The sequence below is a fragment of the Callospermophilus lateralis genome, chromosome X, assembly GCF_048772815.1.
Source record: "Callospermophilus lateralis isolate mCalLat2 chromosome X, mCalLat2.hap1, whole genome shotgun sequence".
Lineage (NCBI taxonomy): Eukaryota > Metazoa > Chordata > Mammalia > Rodentia > Sciuridae > Callospermophilus > Callospermophilus lateralis.
Genome location: NC_135325.1, coordinates 15,225,045 through 15,242,181, shown reverse-complemented (window position 1 = coordinate 15,242,181; position 17,137 = coordinate 15,225,045).

Sequence of the window (17,137 nt, the reverse complement as noted above, 5' to 3'; positions counted from 1 at the left end):
AAGTAGCCCAGACTGCTATGCTAGTCTTCACCATTACATAACTATCACTGCTTCAGCTTCTTCCCATTGGTATATGGAAGAATTCTGTAATACTAGCTGAAGAAAGAGAAGAAAACCCAAGATTGGTTTACATGTGGATTAGCTTAATATGTGGATGCAAGTTGCAAAGTAAATTGTAGCTGAAATGTAGTTTCATGTATTAACGACCTTGACATGTTGAATGAGAGTATCAATACCTGGATGTTTGCCCACAGAGTAAACAATGACCTTACCCTGTTAATTGAGGTCAGCCAGCTCCTGTCATCAGGCACTTAAGAAGCTCACTAAATAATCCTTTGCATAGAAGTATAAGCGATTATCATCCCAACATATGGGTAGATATACAAGCAGTATGAAAAAGCAAGGGAAAAAACCACCCCAAATAGCCCACAACACTTCAATAATTGATACCATTGACACTACAGTGGAGAAAAATGTCTAAGAAGAATTTTCTACAAAGAATTTAGAAAGTTCATAGTTAAAATGTTTAATGATAAGATGTAAGAAATGAACTTAGAAACTACAGAAAGTGAAAGATGATTTTAATACAGAGATAGAAATTCTGAAAAAGAACCAAGCAAATCATGGACGAAAAAGACTCAATGAATCAAATTAAAATTCATTGAAAACATCACCAAGAGTGGTAAAAAAAAATAATAATCCCCTGAATAGACAGAAGTTAAGGAATTTCACTTGGTGATCTGTTCTGTGTGGAAAGGGAAGTATCCCACATTTAAAGAATATACAGATTTATAGACAGTGATAAATATTCAGGCCAATGTTTAGATGCCTGGAAGGAGAAAGATTAGAAGATTGGATGTCACAGTCTTGCTGGGCACAAATCACGAGCCACTGAAGCAGGAACAAACTTTATTTCTGAATTCTACCAGCACACTCCACGCACGCTCCCCGGGAACTCTCTCGAACGCTATGCGGCTCCTCCAGGAACCACCAACCGGAAATCCCTCCTCCGGTACTTCGCCAACCAATGGGAACTCTCCGGGAATCCCTGCGAGAACTCCAAAGTAGCAGGCCGAGGTGGCCAGCAGGGGTCTAATATACACAGCTTAACATAACCATTATCATCTCAATGGCTTGCTGGTGTCACCTCTCAACCACTACTTCTGGCAAAAATGCCATGCATCATCCTGACTCGACTGTGGCCCTCAACAATTGGAGAAATGAAGTTTTATGGTAGAGGCATGTGAATTTACATACAAGAGTGGCATGATATATAAACAGAAGATCCCTTATCACATGATAACAATAGAAATCATCCTCCATGGCAGAGGTGCTAAAGCACAAAGTAAACAATGACCTTACCCTGTCAATCGAGGTAAGCCAGCTCCTGTCATCAGTATCCCAGTGCTGGAATGATGGCCACATGAACAATGTAGCCACAGTAGCAGAGGTGGAGTTTATACACTGGCCGAAGAACATAGAGTCCCAATGACTAAGACTGATCTTGCTCCTGGAGCCAATGATTGTTCAACACAGTAGCAGCAACAAAACACAAAAAGAACCAAGTATTAATCTTGGTATGTTGTCATTTCTCAGTTATCACAAACAACCAGTTATGGCTAGTTAACTCTACTGGGCCATTTCTATCTTGGGAAGACAAGTGACTCAGTTTCATGGGAATAGAAACTTATTCTGAGTATGGGTCTTCCTTTCCTGCCTGCAAAGTCTAAGTACCACCTCCAAATATTTATACGGTGTTTGATCCCTTGGTATATGATTACACATAACACATAACATAACACATAAGTGGCAGACCAAATATCCCTGTTTACAGTAAAGGGGGTATGGAATTGAGCGCTTGGTAATGGGGATCAATTTGCCATTTCACATATTTTATAGCCCAGAATCTGTCAACTCAATAGAGTATTGGAACAGCCTGCTTAAAGTACAGATGAAACACAAGCTCAGAAACTATCCTCTATCAGGATGTTGGATATGCCCCAAATTAACAATATTTTATGAAATCTAGTTCCCAGTAAGCAGAATGCCTGGCACCAAAGAAGTAGAATCAGAAGTTTCCACCCACTTACCATTGTTCCCAATGACCCACTAAAGGCTTGTATGTTCTCCAGTTCTCCAACTGCGGGCTTTGCATGGTTAGATGTCTATTTCCCAAAAAGGAGAAATAATTCTTTCACCAACATAGCAAGAGTCCCATTGAACCATAAACTACAATTTCACTCAAGAAAAGGAGTCATTTTCTTGGAAGGAGAAACTGACTCTGATCATGAGGAAGTAATGATACTTAAAAAATGGAAGTCTTGAGAATTATGTGTGCGATCCAAGTGATTCATGAGTATTTATTGTTGTCCCCTTGCCCAATAATGATTGTGAAGACACAAATATGGCCACCCTGCTAGGAGAAGGGAGACTGACCAGGGACTCAGGGACCTAAGGTTTAAGGATCTGGGTTGTGATATCAGGTAAGTCACTAAGGCCAAAATATGGAGTAATTGATAGTGGGGTTATTTAAAATGTAAATGGATCAGGGAGATGGATAGCAATTGTGACCCAGAGTCCAAGTGCAACAGTAGGACTATAGTTTGTCACACTAACCTCCTTCTTTGAAGTTTCCCCTCAGAACGAGCTGGACAGTGTGATTTTCTAGGAGCTGTTTCCCAAATATGCATAGAGAAGTAGATCTATATAGCGTAAGGTGTGGACTCTGATAGATATGGAAATGCAACTTCCAGATCCACTTTCAAGGAAGGACTTGCTGCTCAGTTATGGGGAATATCAGCATGCAGCCTCCAACTGTTAGCCTGTACAGGGTTTCCCTCAGCAGCGCATAAGGGTTTCATCAGAGTAACATCCTTCTGAGAACATCCCACCCACATTCTTCACTGAGCAAAACAGGAGTATAAAAGCCCAGCTACTAAAGCCCAGTACTGGATATTATGAAAGGGATTACCTCAGAGCTTCCTGAATAACAGTTCAATTTCTTCCTCTACTCTTCTGTAATAAATGCCTTGTTTCTAAACTCTTCATCAGCAACTGCTGTTGGAGAATTCAGTCTGGGACAACAAATTTAACAACAATTTTATTCAAATTCAGACATACTTGTGGTAATCATGCTTATCATTATATTCCTTTCATTTGGTGAGATAGTCTTTTCAAATATGAAAATGCCATTATTACTTAGTCTAAATCAGCCTTTAAAAGGAATTTTTAATAACTAGGATATTACCAAAACTAAACATTTCAATTTTCACATTTTTATTATCTTTGAAGTACCAGAAAGGGCTACATTGAAAGTTATTAGATCTGCTCCTGAAAATATGATAACCTAACAAAATAGATATAATATTTTGACCATTAAAATACATAGAAGTATTTTAGATACAGAAGAACTTACGTTTGAGTTTTTTGACTGTTTTTTTTCATAATTTCCTACAGCTTTTTATTAAATGTTTTAAAATATGTTGAAATCACTTACATAATTGAAGCAGAAGAATGTACATTTCAGTTTGTTGAACCTATTTTATATTTCTATATAGTGCTGATTTGAATACTTGAAATATTTCAAAGCCATTTACCAAGTGAAAAATAACACTAAGTCATTATATTTAGGGATAATGGAGGTCAGAGTATTTTTAAAATTAAGACAAGGTTAATTTTGGTGTTTAAATTTTCCCTGTTCCTTTCCTCATGGAAGTTTTTCCTGCGCTTTCTTAAAAGAATGCATTCGGCAGATGAAAAGCACAAATGACCTGTCCTATAGTATATTCCTAACAGCTGCATCTGCAGCTGCTGTTATTTTCCTGGTTGCATTAGAATTCAGCTGTTTGATAAATATCAACTGCCTGGGATTTCTAAGCTTTATAAACTTGCTTGGGTGATTTTGCACTTCTACTCTTCAGCTCTTTATCATGTTCTTATGGCACTTCAGTCAGAATTCTTCCTCTAAGTAAAATTTTATGATAGAGAAGGGGATATTTCATCATATCACAGCTTGCATTTTCAACTTTTCTGCATGAGTGAGAATGATAATTTGAAAATAATCTTCAAGAAAAAACTGTCTTTTTTTGAAAATCGGGAATGGTGGTGGCATCATAACCAAACACTTTTATCAATAATCAGATATCATGTTTACAAAAGCTATCATTTAATATTGTTATTAATATAAAACTAAAACAGCTGTAGTCATATTGCATGTGGCAATTGATATATGGACAAAATTCTTGTCCATATATCAATGGATCCTCAGAAATAACATATGATATTGTTTGGGAAGCCTTTAGTATTTTTGTGTTTTATAGAGGTTAGTACTGAGGCCCAGAGAAACTATAATTTAAACAGGGAAAATTGAATATAAATAATTATGAAATTATGAAGAAGGAGCTGTTATAAAGTGTAAGAAACTCTTTATGGTAACTCAGGACTGGGTCAGAATACCCAAGGAGGGACAGTCTTAGAAGAAGACTTCTTTCCCATGATTGGCATGCAGACCTCATTGGAGAACATGAAGTTCCAGCTCACTAGAAAGCAGAAAAGTATGCTTGTTTCTATGGACCAGAGATGGTCTATAGTCACTGGTAAAGTAGGAAAGCTTAACATCTGAAGTACAGGCAAGCCATATCTGATGGGTGGGTTCATGAGTTGCAGACAGTGGGGTATCAGTGCTGAAAGGATATTTGGAACACATGTTGTTAGTGTTGTGAGGCATTGGGGGTAAGTGATCACTAGTAAAGGCCAGAGCTGTAAGATCACTGAGGGTCTTCCAGTGAATCTTCTCAAACTCATACCTTTCTGCAATGGCAGAGCTTTTGCAATCAGTGGAAACCTCTTCCTCTGCAATGTCACGACAGCGACCTCTAGTGAGAAAGTGTAACATTGTGTTCATTGTAAAAGAGAAATACCTATAAGAATTCTATACATTATTGCAAAATAGTTGTTAAAAGGTGAATTTTGGAACTGGGAGACAATAATTACTATCAGAACACCTTAAGCCTCAATCTTGGTATCTTAAGCTAGTAGGTTTGACATTTTGCTATGCTAATGGAATGAGCCGTTTTGAATGAGACCCATGCATTTCCTTAATTTCAACCATCATATCTACAACTTCATAAGCCCATTGTGCCAACATTTGAAAAGGTCATTGTCAGAATTTGGCTAACTTCTGCTGACAATCATTCAACATGCTTGTGGGCAACTGTGTGAATGATACTATAGTAGGTTCTCTTTCTCAGGTGTTAATGTGCAAAATGAGGATATTTACATTCTGTGTCAACCTACATGCCTGAACCTATCTGTTTCCATTTTCCAATCATTTTCCTTTGGGGCCTCTAAACAATAAACCAAATCAATCACAATTGCCAAGAATTCACAGATTTTATCTCAGGCCCCTTTTCTTTTTGTTCAAAGTAAATGATCAGGTACAACAGCTAAATCATTCCCCATTAGTAGATTTTCCCTTAGTGCAATATTTCAGAGTTACTCCTGTGTGAGGATACCATGTACAAACAGTACATTTTCAATTTGCAACCAATACTGAACATACACATCTTTGAACTGGGCTTGAGTTGTTCTTCTCTATCAGCTGTTCATAGGCATCTTCTATGTGACTACAGATATGAGCAGAAAGACAGAGCTTCTGGTTCAACTATTGTGGGAAATACAGAGATCTGGGCCATCTGCATGTGCAGCTTACTTGTGCCCTGTTGTCTGGTTCTTGTCTGATCCTTGTTGTACTACCTCTATCTTATGAGGTATTACTAATGCACTCACCTGTGATTATGAATTTTGGGGTCTCACAACCCTTCTCATGATGAGCAGCTCTAATTTTACAGCAAGCAATGAGATATCTAAGAATCAAGTGCTTCCTCTCAACTGTGACCCAGAAACTCACCAGAAGCTGTTTTGAAATGATGCATATTTTTTTCCCCACAGATTGCATGGCTTTGCTCCAGAATCAAAGGGGTCTACATTGTGTTCTTTTTATTGGAGTTTGCCATAGAATTCATACCATATCATTTTCCAAAACAAATATTCTAGTACAATAATTTGCTGAGTTGTGTCTCAAATGGTGACATGACTGCTTGCACAAATAATCTCAGCCTGTTACAAAGCCCTGTCCTGACCTGGTCTCCACTTAAACTTGGCAGTGTTCCTTGCCACTAAGAAAATGAGCCAGAACGGTTATCCAAAATGTAAAAAATGACACACAGAACCTGGATATATTTACCTTTTTAGTAGTTAAGGTATAAAAATGCAATAGTTAGCCTCTTTTGGAAAGGATATCCCATCATTCCTCAGACCACTGAAAATCTAAAATCTTCCACTGATGTGGCAACTCCTAAATGTTTTGGAGGTCTATTACCCTTTATAGCACATGTGTCTTAAAAAGCCTCAAATGAACTTGAATATTCTTTATCATCCATTTCAATTAAAATACTATCAATGGTACCAATGATAAAGGTCCAATATAATTTTCTGAGGTATGTCTATATTTTAGGTATCCTTAGATCATATTTTGATAGTGTTGGGGAGTTAACATAACCTTGGAATAAAACCATAAATGAACACTGTTGTTGAAGTGAAAAAAACGTGAACTGCTTCTATTTCTCATTTCTGATAAAGATCTTAAAACAATGTGTTCATGAGATCAAGTACCACATACCAAATTGTAAGGACATGTTAATTGGACCTTGTAGATTATGCACATCTGATACTATACCTGCAACTAGGGCTACTGCATGGTAAAGTTTGAGGTACTTTTAATGTCATTTTACAATCCATCTATTTTTTGAAAGGGTTACTCTGTCCTTGAGATGTTAAATTTTGGCATTAATTTCAACCAAGCCCCATGACATAGAGCATTGTCCAGTTCTTGTCTGATCCTTGTTGTACTACCTCCATCTTATGAGTTATTACTAATGTACCCATATGTGTTTATGACTTTGGAGTTTCATATTTAGAATGGCAAGGACATAATTCATGGATTCTTCTGGGACTCAAGTAATATTGTGGCTCAATCCCAGGTATAGGAGCAGTAGTAAGGAGGAGAGATAAGGAAGGTTCTGAAGTGGATCCTTGTCTTCATTGGATAACCCTCTGCATCATATTTGAAAACAGTAATGGTACTTGCCTTTAATAGGTTAACTTTTAGACCTAAAGGGATCATGGAATTCTTGGAAGTGAAATTTTTCATGTTCATTCTCCCAGATATTTCCATCTCCCATTTCGGTTATGCATTTCTTTCCTATCAGGAGGACTTTAAGGTATCAGATATGCCTGTGCTCAAATTGTTTTTTATATATTCCTCAATATTTTCTTTCCTTATGCTAGAGATGAGAATCATTATGTGCTATAAAGGAGATCCTCTGGTTTTTGCAACTCACTTGTATTAATAATTAATCACCTTCATTCTTTCTTGTATTTTTATTATGCAAAAATCAGCAATTTTTTTTTCTGAAAAGGGCCAGAGAGTAAATATTTTGAAATTTGAGAGCCACATATGGCCTTGTTTTGGTTTCTTCTTTTTAAAAAACCCTTTTAAAATGTAAAAATAATTATTTACTTGAATATTGTAGTTTACATTAGTCTAATGCATCTATGACCCCCAGCCATAGCCACTATTTATTCCTAGGTTCTTATAAGAATTATTTCCCTTGAAACTCTCAAATGCCTGAAGCATTTTATCTACTAGCACAGTCCATTAACCAGTATTTCATTGCAGTTTTCACCAGTGAAAGTCTTAACAATTTTACCTCAACTAACAAGAGGATATCAGAACTCCACCTACCAGGAATGATGAAGTCCATTTTTGGCAACAGGCTAACACATGATACATTTATAAATCCCATTTTAGAGTTGTTTTCTTAAGATCTCTCTTGCATACCAATTTTTATAGAATAATTTCTGAGACTCTGTCTGAGCTTTGTAAGAGATAAGGGTATCAGAAACAGGGAGGAGGAATTGAACTGCAGTAAAGTTGCAACATAAGCACTGGCCAGTACTGTGGGGAGCTCTGAAGATGGGATGGGTCTTCAATTTAGGAGGCAAATTCCTAATATTTCAGTTAATGGATGTGAGCTATCCCCTGGGAGCAGTCATGACCTTGGGTGAGGCAGCTTTCTTTGGCTGAAGGAAATCATTAGAGAGGCCCTGGGACATCTCTGTAACAATCTTAGCCCTTGAGGTAATGGTTGCCTTGGTTCTGATGGAAGAATTTTAGTGACTTACTATAGTAGCCATTACCACCAATTGTCTGCAAAAGTGAGAAGAAGCTATCTGAATTGAACGATATGTATACCCCTTTTACTAAGATATATTAATGAGTTTTTTTATTTATTTGCCTCAGTGATGTTTTCTTATTCCTTCTCTTCTTCATTGAGATTGCCATTGAATCTGTGGCTTGGATATGGAATGCAGTAGACTTTAATAATAATACTAATAATTATCAAGCCAAATATGCTTTGCCCTGGCAATCTCTATATTTCATAATAATTTTCACTTACATTTTTTTCTTTAAAGTTATTTTTCCTAGAGAAAAGAACATTTAGTATAGATATAGTACTGCTATAGATTTGATGGGCATTGGCAGTTAGCTAAATATCATTATCAACACTTTCAACATGTTTGTGATCAACAATTTTATTTCACAAACTGAAACACAGTCACTGTATATGTGTTGTGCATTGAAAATGTTCTTTCATCCACTTTTCAGATTAAGGAAAGTTTTGTTTTTAAGAGTGATTTATTTCAAAATTGAAAGAGGGCAAAATTGAGGGGTATTTCTCTTACATAATATTTAATGCAATTTCCACTAAATAGCACTGCCTCTCACTGGTTTTATAATAAAAATAATTACCTATGTTTACCCTTGGAACTTCTCCCAGAGGATTAAGGATGCATTTTACACTGCAAATGTAGAGCTATTGCCTTGTGTTTTGCTTCTGTTCTAGATCTTTTTTTGTGTGTGTAGATACATATGCAGTATATGTAATTCTCTCTTCTATTCGTACAATGATTTTTGATAATGAAATTCTTAATGCTACCTCATCATTTTGAAGAAAAACTCTATAGCTATCTGGGCATAATAATAAATTAGTCTTTTTAGTTAGGGTAATGTTTTCAGTTTTAATTTCTGAAAAAAAAAACCATTTCATTCTAATCACTGGTAAACCTTGAGTATTTACTCATTTCTTTAGTTATTGCTTTGGAATGACTTTCTGTATCTGAAATATTTACATTATATTCTATGATCAGCTTAATTTTACATCCTTTATGAAATCTGTCAATCCCCCTATATTGCTTATTCTCCACACTTCCCCTGGCATGTTAAAAAAATCCTGTCACAAGATTTCTCATGTCTTATTGTATTCTTAGCTGCCTCTTGCATAAATTTCTAATCTCTTTGAATACAGGGTACAACATTTTGTTGTTGTTGTTATGAAAATTTACTTTACCAATACATTCACACAGCTCTGGTGTTGGCACTGGCTTTCATTATTGTTCAGTGGGAGATTGCTCTTGACTAATTAAAACCATCATAGCCCCAGGGCTGTAGACTGGAAATCCTTTGGTTGTAGCTCATATTACTCAGTTCCTCATGGGATCAAAATGAAGAAAAACTTACCTTAAAACCATGTATTTTCTAGCTTCTTTATCTAACCAATCCCTTCCATCCATATTATGCTGTGGCATAGGGATTTTAATATGCTAAAATTTGTAAACCCTACATCTAACAGTACTGCTAAGGCATAGGATACTCAATAAATATTTGCTTACTTGTAGGACTTGAATACTTAAATTGAATATGTCTGAAGAGTCCTGTCTTAACTGCTTCATTTTCATGGTGTCTGGTTTCTCGCTCCCAATTCCTGGTCTTGAGAAAATGGTAATACCTTAGTTGGATACTAGTAAATACATAGTTTCAGGTGAAATTACCTTATCAATATTTGATCCATATTTGTGCTTCACGTTTTGAATTTTTGATCCATTTTTTTCTGTCAATTGTTCTCAGACCTGTCTGGATTATATGATCAATGTATGAATCACATGAATAGGAACATTTTTTTTAGGAAGCACAGAAGAGGAAAGAAACCATTGTACTAGATGCAGCTTATATCAGAAGTCAGAATTGGTGGTCTTAAAGTTTTATCTAATCCTCAGGTTTTATTTGGTTTATAAAATGTTTTAAAAATGTATGGATTCTTGGCATGGTGGCACTTGCCTGAAATCCCAGAGACTTTGTGAGGCCTAGGCAGGATTGCAAGTTCAAAGTCAGCCTCAGCAACTTAACAAGGTCCTAAGCAACTTAGCTAGGCCCTAAGCAACTTAGACCCTGGCTCAAAATTAAAAATAAAAAGGGCTGGGAATGTGGCTCAGTGGTTGAACGCCCCTGGGTTCAATTCCTGGTACTTGGGGGAAGGGGATGGAAGTATAGATGTAGTTCCCAACATTTAAGAATCCAAAATTCAAGTTTTTAACTCATATAAAATGGGAAGATCTCTGATTATTTACCCTCATGAAAACAATGAATAAGTATTTCCTGATTGACCATTTTTCTGGATATTATTTATGGTATTATATCTAACCTGATTTTTTTTTAGCTGAAAATTTTATTGAAGTTTTTTGTTTTTCACTATAGTGTCTTTGTTTCATGCATTTCCAATCGATGAAATTATGGAAAAAATTTACACAGAAATCTAATATTTAAGTATCTTCCATTAAAAAAATTATTTTTCATAAGAAAAAACACTTTTATCCTACAGATACTCCTATCATTCAATATCTCAGAGAATAAGAGTTCCCATTTTGGTAGAGAATGATAGATATTCTTTTTAAGAGATCTGCACGGCTGCCTTAGATACTTTGAATTAGACCCCTAAAATACTGGGATTATATAGACAGTGACCATACTCAAACCATTTTTAATTCCCCAGCCATTCGTATAGAATTTGTAAAATTGATGTTCTATAAATATTTATTAAATGGACTGTTTGTAGAGGAGTGAATACAGATTTTGGAAAGTAATATACTTTGCAACTCAAATTAAGAAAGGCCTATAAAATCCCTACTGCAACAGAAAATAATACATCAGGCACAACTGAATGTTTTAATAGAGGAAATGTACATGGCTCCCAGTGTCATTGGCAGTTCCAGTATCATACAGATGAATGCAATAGCAATTAGGAAGAGAAGTAGTTGCCCTGATTGACCTAGTTGTATAGTTGATCAATTCTGTATCCAGGAAGAGAGATTTTTAAGAAGTGGAATGAACACAACTGCAAGCAGAGGGACACTGATAAATTACCACAATTAACCTTCCTGATAACCTAAAGCAACTAGCACAGCATGATAAAATGTAGAACACAGAAGTTAAAACAGGTGAGTGATACAGGCCTCAAGTGAGGATTAAGACCTCAATATAGACAATGGCTCTATAGTGCTTTTGGATAAGAGAACACCAACATTCTGTTAAGACAAAAAAGGAATTTGTTTAAAATTTATCCCAGATATATATCATGCAATTTATTGTACTTCATTAAGACCAATTTTACTATGTAACTCTGTCTGTGTGCATACACACAGACACACACACAAAGTGGATTCTCTAAAGAAAACTTTGAATGATTTAATTTTCAAACAGATATTTAAAGGATCACCATCAAGCACTTTTAAGTAGATACAGTTAAAACAGAGGAACCTGAATATACACAGCATTCAATTTTGAGGTGTTAAGGAAAATAGGCCACAATGGATCAGGTGAAGAATCTGGAAAAGACAACGTTCCAGGATAAATTTGATTCAGTTTGATCTCACCAATAACTGAAATATGATCTGTAGTGCAGTGGCTTTCCAATCTACAGACTGAGGTTTGGGAGAGGGAAAGCACCCTTATTTTTCACTGCCTGCCTCTCACAATAGCTTGTATTTCTTATTTTATTTTTCCTCTGCTTGAACTAGAATTTTTTTTGTTTGTCCAGTAATCTTCTACCAGAGGTCAACTTTAATGTTTTTAAGTCATAGCCAAGTCCAAATTGCCTGTTTAGTATCAACTTATAAATTTTATTCAAAAACATAACCATAAACTCCTTCATCACCACAAACATGCAAAACATTTTTTAATATAGGCTTATAATTGCAAAGAAAGTTCATCACTAGGAAGAATAAATATGGGTTGTGTAGAAGTCATTAATGTAGGTTACTAAGTATTTGTATAGTTTCAGGTACCTTGCTTGGTTTTGATATAGTTATGTTCTTTTATTTGACAACTCAAATATGAAATTTAAATAGAATATATCTGTTTTCTGGCAGAGTTAAGGTTGTAGCTCAGTGGTAGAGCACTTGTGTAGCACATGTTAGACCCTGTGTTCAAATCTTAGTACCACATAAAAAAATAAATAAAGGAAATAAAGTTATTTAAAAAGGAGTCTATAAGTGATTTTTAATATTGTCTTCTCTCTGTCAAGTCTATCATAGAAGATGTTGTTTGGAAGGTACTTTCATCAGACTGGATTACTGAATACTTCACACTGAGCAGAGCTTTTAGTTGACTGCATTGTATACTAAGAGTTAAAAAAAAAAATTGTGTTTGTGTGTTGTTAAGCCATGGAGACTTGGGGCTTGTTTTGTTAAAAACAGAATAATTTAGTAAATTCTAACTAATACAGATAGTTAAATTGCAAGCAGTTGTGACAGCAAAAGTCTGCTGTAATGCACAGGTAATTAAAAATATTGTTTGATGTCTCAGATCAGAATTTCTGGATGACAAATATGTAAACTAGTGGGAAATTCACATACATATAATATTGAACCAAATAACCCAGGATAATGAATTTCAAATTGTACCAGGGGGAATCTCTAAGGTTTTCTCTGAATCTCATCAGAGATCACCTAAGGGAATCCACTGAAAGGGGGAGGATGGTTCTCTGTAGATCTTAATCGAACAGAACATCTGTTTCTGAGATTATCAGAGATAATTTGTTTACAAATGGGATTTCCAAGTATTATTGCATTTGAGCAAAGGATCATATAGTAGAATAATACTGGGAGAAACACTCGAGAATAACAAAACATAAAATATTGGTTATGTATATATTGATTTCTCATCAATTGTTAAATATGCCATGTTCATTCATAACTCAGCATTTTTTGCACGAGTTGAAAACATTTCCTCTCCTTACATATTTCTGCTATGCACTCTTTTACATGAACTTTGCCTTTTCTATAAAGCCACTCCAGATGCATGTGTAGAAATGCACATGCACACATCCTAGAACTAATATATGCCATTCTTCACAATCTCCTTTCATGTTCTTTCATTGGTGTTTTTACCACATTATGGTGTAATCACTTTGTATATTCCTCCTTTTTACTGGATTATTAATAACTTACTCTAGAAAGATACAAAGTTGTTTGAAATGGCTAAAACAATATTGAAGCAATAAAACTTGATTTGTTTCTAACTTAATATTTTGCATTATTTTTAAGAAAATTCATTTATTAAACTTTTCAAGTCTTTGCCATATTTTGTCATTAAATATTTAATGTAAATTCCCCCTTTTTCTATAAAATTAAATTTTATATAAATGGTTCAATACCACTCCTTCACAGTTGATTTTTTTTGCCATTTCTCTGCCTAACTGATAATTAACAAGGGAAGTAAAAAGTCTGAAATAACATAAACTGAAGCCTGTGTTATTTATGATTTCAAATATTCCTCTTCTTTCCCCACCAACAAACCGATTTCTAACCGATTCTCTATTCTTTTTTGTTTTCACTTATAGGTTGTTGCTCTTACTGTAAATTTTTCTCTTTGTATGTTGAACAAGAAATACTGAATTGTCCAAATACACCAATTATACAACAGTCACACTGGATTCCATTTGCAGAACAACTCCCTGTGTGAATAAAAAGTTTATATTTTACAAATAATAATATTTTTAAAGAACTATTATTTAGGAAAGGGTACAAGCATATGATGGTAATTTTAATGTCTGTTTAACAAATGGCAAAGGCAAAAATAGATTTGTTCATCCCAAGTAGTTATATGGAAAGGGAGGTCATCAGAAGTACTCAAATTTTTATTTTACTTTGAAAATATATCAAAGAAAACTAATGTGGCCTATCCTACTCTTTCTTCCTTAGAGCTGATACCATCAATGGGTTTTTTAAAATAATCAATTAAATTTTAAAAAGTATTAAGGTATAAATATTTTAACCCTTGTGACAAATAACCATTCCAAAGGAATAACACCACTAGCAGCTTACCTTAAAAATAATCTTAGCCTAGGGTCAAACTTGAGTTACATTATTCAAAGTAGAGAGTTTTAAAACATCATTAATTATTTAATTAACTTATTTACTAATTAATTGTATTTGGTTCCCCAGTAAAAATACATAGAATGTCAAGTTAGTAAGAATGTTAAAGCTGAATAAAAGTACATTTTTATAGAAGGTGATACTGTATGTAGGATATTGTACTTATGGGGGTCGTATTTTTTTAGGATAAGGCCATTCATAGATATTACTCTGAATGAATATGTTTAAATTATGATAATATTAGAGATCCATAATTATATGTATGTCTCAGCATACAATGTATTTTTTAACTAGTAAAAAATTTTAACAATTCAAAATTCTATATTTTATTTGTTCTGTAGTTTAAGAGATAAACCATAATTCTTTTTATTTATTTCAAAAAATATTTGTAAATACCTACCATAAATCAGGTATGGTAAATATTTTGAACTTAAAGTTCCATAACCCTTTTACTTTCAGGATCTTAGTAAATAAAGAGATGAATGAATATCTGAAATTGGGTGTTACATTACAGTAGTTGTATGCACCAGGTCCAGTGGTGTCTCAGCAGAGAACAAAATAATATAGCACTCTGAAACTGAAGTTGTTCAGGATGATTCCAGAAGAATATGGAACTTCATAGAACTGAGGGGGAATGTGAGTAGGACAAAAAAAAAGGAAAGGCACCTTTGGGTAAGAAAAGGCCCAGTTGTGAAAAATTTTGAGACCTTGTCAAGGTTCATCTAAAAGTACTAGAATGCTAATGATGAGTTTTAAGCAGGGGAGTGATATAGAATGATCATCTGGTGCTCAGAATTGCTTTTTTGTGTGCTGGTGATTGAGCCCAGAGCCTCATACATAATAAGCATGTGCTGTGTCACTGAGTCCCCTATAGCCCTAGAATTGCTTTTTAAAGCAATCACACTGATGGTAGTGAATGTCATAATTATTAGTGTGAGAAGGATGATTTAATTTTTATTTTCTATGGTTTACACATTTTTACACAGAATCTGTATGTTTCTTTATAATATAAGTAAACATTTTTCTTTACCAATGAAGATTATTTACATATAACTGTCTGCTTTTCCCAGTGGAATGCAAGTTTCATCAATATGGGGCATAACTATACACAATTATCATTTACCAATTAAAATAATATTCATTTTAAAAGACTGAACTGCATACATCTTGTTCACTATTTGAATCCCAGTGCTGAATACATAGAAAAGAAATATTTATTTAATGAATGTATGCCAGTGTGAATAGAGACTAGAGAGATCAAGATATTTTTAGTACAGAACTTGGTGAAAACAATTTAGGATGTTACAATATTTTTGACTGTGGTGACTGATGCAGTCAATAAGTATAGGGACACAGAAGAAGCAATTGAGTTTCAAAAGAAAAATAATATGTGCACCTTTGAGCATTTTCAGTATTAGTTGCCAATGGGAAATTGAATTAAAGGCATTCAGTAAAAATTTGGCTAAAGGAGTAGGGAACATAATAAAATATTAATTTTATTTATATAAATAAATAAATATAAATTTGTGATTCTTGAACTCCCAAGGTGGTAAGTGTAAGCCACAAAACTATATATTATTAAGGAATATATAGACCCATAAGACTGGAAACCCTAGGAAAAGCAGTATTTCCAGGATCACTTGAAGAAGTACATCTAACATCACAGAATTCAGTATTATGGAATTCATGGAATGGGGATTTTCAAGAGATGAACTAGTGAGCAATGTTTTTTTTTTTAATCAATTTTATTTTTTTAAATACACTATAGTGGAATGCATTACAATTCTTATTACACATATAGAGCACAATTTTTCATATCTTTGTATATAAAGTATGTTCATGCCAATTCATGTCATGAGCAATGTTAAATATGAAAATAGCAATCAAGTAAAATGAGGAGAAAATTTTGAACTTGCAATTTTTGTCATATGATTTTAAGCTTAGAGCAAAAGGAGTGTAAAGCTTTCCCAAATATGCTTTGCCCACATTTCCCAGAGATTAAACATTTGGCCTGGTGGTCTACTTCAGTGGTAGAGCACTTGCCTACCATGTATGAAGTCCTGGGTTCCATCCCCTTCAGTGAAAACCCCTTCATTTTGGCACCTGTATCAGTTTGTCATATTTTTATTGATTGAGCAGTCTTTTACTCTATGGCACAGTAGGATACTCCAGACTCAGCTTGCACTTTCCCAATCCTAGTCCTGCTATCTGCCATTGATCTAAGGAGTTTTTGTTCCTTTTAGTGAAGAATGGTATTTAGGAACCAAGATCTGACCTTAAGTGTGCTCATTGCTACTATCCTACATGTGCTTATTGCTACTGGGCAGTCATTGTTTTGAAGCCCACCAGTGAATGTTACTAGGAAACACATATAAGTATACATTTATTTATGTCTCTATTTAGCTGTCTAGCTACCTATTCATCCATCAATCTATATGAAAAACCATACATTTGTAATTAAATTTCCATTTCCTTAATCAGATTATTTTTCTTAACATCATATGATCATATGAGAGCTGATATAGATTGCATTATCATTTTAGTTAGTAGCTCTTACTTTATTATTAGAATTCCTTTTCCATATATGGTGCATATAGGCATCCAGGCAACCTGAATGTACCAACTGTAATAAAAATAAGCCTCCCATATGAGTTCTATACTTTTTGTTGTTTTCAGGGACAGGAGTTATTCCCAAATACATGGAAGAAAATAAATGTAGCCCCTTAAGTACTATGTTTTTTATTCTCATCTTTTTCCTACATTCATTTAAATAATGTAGTGTAGGTGGGTATAATGGTCTTCGTTT